Below are 4,425 nucleotides of genomic sequence, written 5' to 3' on the forward strand. Positions count from 1 at the left end.
CCTTGCTATTTCCCTTCTCCCTCCCTTTCCCTCCCATCACTATTCCCTACATAAAGATAATCTTCCTCCCCACCTAACTTTGATTCACCCCCTTATATCAGAGAAAACATTTGGCTTTTTTTGAATACTGTGCTTTAACTACAGGTCAGTTTTTCTTCTAAAATGATGGCTAATTTTGTAACAGAAAGGTAAATGTGGGCACATATAATCAGTTTCACATGATTTTAGGAACTTGGGTTAAAAAATGGTGGCAAATCTGTTGGCACAAGATTTTGAAAGAGTGGAGTTGGTAATACAATGATCAAACTGAAAGATGATAACTGGGTTTTATGACTCACACCTGCGATTCCAATGAGGCAGGAGGATTGTGAGTTCAAAGCCAGCCTCAGCAGTTGAATGGTGTCCTAATCAACTTGACAAGATCCTGTCTTCAAGTAAAATATTTTAAAAAGCTGGGGTTGTGCCTCAATGGAAAAGTGCTGCTTTCAATTCTTGGTACAAAAAATTACAATGATTATGTAAATTGGATTATTTCACAAGCACATATGTGTGATATTCTTAAGGGCAATCTGAAAATAGCATGCAGGTATCTCTACATGCCACTTGTGTGCCAGGGTTTGGTTTGCTTCTATATATGTGCAACGTTACTCTTTTCTCACACAGCTTACTGTCCTTGGGTTGAATCTCTGTTTTGTCTTCCAAGCCCTATCTTGTATCTCGGTGTGGTAGGTATAAATGCAGGGCTGATGTCCTAGTGGGGATGAGGGAGATCCATGCTGGGCTAATGCAAGAGCAAGGAGACTAGAAAGCCCCTGGGACTGAATGCCTGCTGAGATTGATGACACTGATCAGCAGGGAAACGAGGTTTGGGTTTGACACACAGGCAAATCTACAAAAAAATAGGTGTAAAACAGGATAAGGTTGTGGTCGACCACTTGGAGTTCTTGGCTTGTGTCAAGAAACTAATAATAATAGTATAGTGTTACTTAAGATAGGAGAAAAGATCATTTTCATAATAATAAGTGGTATAAAACAATGGATATGAGAAGGAGGGACAAACAATGGACATGAAGGAGGGACATTAGAAAGTCTTTCAAAAAAAATAAATAACCAATATTAGTGAGGTACATTTGTGTGAGAGATGTGGCTTAGTGGTACAGAAGTTGCCTTGCTTGTGCAAGTACCCAATTTTAATTTTCTTCATTTTTTTATACTGATTAAAATAAATTAGTGTTTTGAATTTTATTTATTCTAATTTGATATATCACACAGAATGCAATTCAGCTAATATTATACTAATAGAGCACATTTTTTCATGTCTCTGATTGTACACAAAGTAGAGTCATAGCATTTGTTTTAATACATGTACTAAGGGTAATTATGTCTGTCTCATTCCACAGTCTTTCCTACTTCCTTATCTCCTCTGTTCCCCTCCCACCCTCTGCCCTATCTAAACATCATCTATTTCTCCCATGCTCCTTTCCACCCCCACTATGAGTTACCCTCTTTAAATCAGAAAAAAAAGTTTTAGCATTTGTCTTTTTGGGATTGACTAACTTCACTTAGCATTATCTTCTCTAACTCCATCCATTTACCTGCAAATATCATGATTTTATTTTTTATTGCTGAGTAATATTCCATTGTGTATATGTACCACATTTTCTTTATTGATGCATCCACTGAAGGGCATCTAGGTTTGTACCACAGTTTAGCTATTGTGAACTGTGCTGCTGTAAACATTGATGTGGCTGTGGTCCCTGTAGTGTGCTGTTTTTAGGTCCTTTAGGTAAAGCCCTAGAAGAGGGATAGCTGGGTCAAATGGTTATTCCATTCACAACTTTCCAGGGAATCTTACTGCTTTACATATTGGCTACACCAATTTGCATTCCCACCAGCAATGTATGAGTGTGCATGTTTCCCCACATACTCTCCAACAGTGTTGTTGTTTGTCCTCATAATAGTTGCCATTGTGACTGGAGTGAGATGATATCTTAGTTGTAAGTTCTGTGTCTAATTCATTTCTTTGCACACAGATGCCAAGGTGTTCATAATTCATTAAAAAGATTGTATCACCTCCAGTGAAGTCCTGACTTCTCTTGTGTGTTTTTTTGAGTTTATTTCTAGGTTTTCAGTTCTCTTCTACTAATCTTTTTGTATACTCCTTGCCACATATCTCACCTTTTGGGTTACTGTAAGTTCATAGTAAATCTCAGAATCATATATTTCAGTCCTGTAAACTTATTCTGCAGAATTGTTGACAACTCTGATTGCCTGCCTTCTCCATATAGCCCTTAGAAGCAACTTTTTTTTTATATTTGTGCAACAGGTTGTCAGGATTTTATCACGGTTGTGTTTAATTCATTTATTAGAGTTGTAGGTAACTAATATTTTAATAATGACTGCTTCTTTCTATGTTTGTTATTTGTAGGGTCCCCCAATTTACAAGAAGTTGATCAGCAGTGTAGATGACATTCTGGGACTTATAAGTGGCATCAGAATTACGTGAAAGACTAGAAGTTTCAGACCTGAACTAGTGACATTTGTTCCAACCAGTGTAGTGTCAAAAATATGTTCTTTTTTAAAAGTATTTTTTAGATGTTGATATACCTTTATTCTTTATTTACATGTAGTGCTGAGGATCAGACCTGGTGCCTCACATATGCTAGGCAAGTGCTCTCCCACTGAGTGACAACCCCAATTTGATTTTCTGCAAATTCACACATTTTCTTTTAGAAAAATAACTTTAAAAGAACATTGTAGGTGAGGATCTTAAACTGACTCCAGCTATGTGTCTGTTAAGGTGTGAGAATTGTGACTCTGGAAGTCTAACCATTTCCTTTTTTTGCAAAAGAGATCTGAGGTGTGTGGACTTTACAGAATTATTTTCTTAGCTGTCCAGAATTGTCTCACTCACTGCTTAGGAATGAGTCACAGAAAGCTACAGTTTTACAATGAGGTTTCTGCACTGTTTTTAAAAATATGTTTATTCTAACATGTCAGGATTTTTTTTTTTTTTTGCATTTTGTGAATAGTGACTATAATCATCTACTAACCTGATTTGTCTTGTTGTTGTTCCTTTCATGAAATCGTGATACCATACAATTCCAATTGGCTCAAGTATTTAAATACTTTGCTATTGAAGATTTTTAATTGGTTATTTGTGTAGATGGGGTGATTATGCTCTGAAGTCAAGGTAATTCTTGCAATAAAGTAGCTATGTTTAAATAATTAGGATCCATCCACACGTGAAAAGCCTGTGTGAACACTTCTGGTGTGTCTTACTTATCTCATCTTCCTTTTGCAGACAGAGATCATGACAGTCCTGTGCCTCTTTTATGAGTAATAATTTTATTATGTATTTCTCAAAGCCATCATTTCCCTTGGTTGTATTTCCTTGGTTGTATGAGTTTTAAGTAACTTATTGTTACCATTATTTTTCCATTTTTGATTATAGGACCATTTGACTGTATTAATTCTGCCCATCAAGAACATGAGACGTCTTTGATCTTTTGAGTTTCTCTTCAATGTCTTTCTTCAGTATTCTAGTTTTCATAGTAGCAATCTTTCAACCTTTGGTTAGATTAATTCCCAAGAAGTTTTTGAAGCTATGTGAAGGGGAGTGGCTTTCCTGAATGCTTTCTCAGAAAAGTTATCAATTTTTGAGTATTGACCTTGTATCCATCTACTTTGCTAAATCCATTTATTAGCTCCAGAAGTTTTCTGGTGGAATTATGGGGGGAAGTTTCAGATACATTTATATCATGTCATTAGCAGACAGTGATAGTTGACTTCTTTTCCAATTTGTATGCCCCTAATTTCTTTCTCATGCCTGATTGCCCTGGCTAGAGTTTTAAGACCTATATTGAATGGAAGTGGTGAAAGTGGAAATCCTCATCTTGTTCTTTATTTTAGAAGAAATACTTTCAGGTTTTCTCCATGATGTATGATGGTGGCTATGGGTTTGTCATATAAAGTTTTATAATGTTAAGTTTCTTGAATCCCTAGTTTCTCTGGTGTTTTTAAAATAAATGCTTGCTGTATTTTATCAAAGGCCTTTTCTGCTACTATTGAGATGATCGTATAATTCTTGTTCTTAATTCTATTAAGAATGTGATTTATATTTATTATTTGTGTCTGTTGGACTGGAAGTGCATCCCTGGGATCAAGCCTACTTAATAATGATGTATTATCTCCCTAATATGTTTTTGAATGCTGTTTACTAATATTAAGTGGTTTTGCATTTGTGTTCATCAATGTTGGTCTGTGCTTTTCCTTTTTAGATGGTTAGTCTGTTTGGGGCATCACAGTTATACTGTACTCATAGAATGTGTTTGGGAGCATTGATTCTTTTTTAATTTCATGAGATAATTTAAGAAAGACTGGTATTATTTCTTCTTTGAAGGTCAGGTAGAACTCTCTTTAGAA

The sequence above is a fragment of the Urocitellus parryii genome, unplaced genomic scaffold (assembly GCF_045843805.1).
Source record: "Urocitellus parryii isolate mUroPar1 unplaced genomic scaffold, mUroPar1.hap1 Scaffold_2595, whole genome shotgun sequence".
Classification (NCBI taxonomy): Eukaryota; Metazoa; Chordata; class Mammalia; order Rodentia; family Sciuridae; genus Urocitellus; species Urocitellus parryii.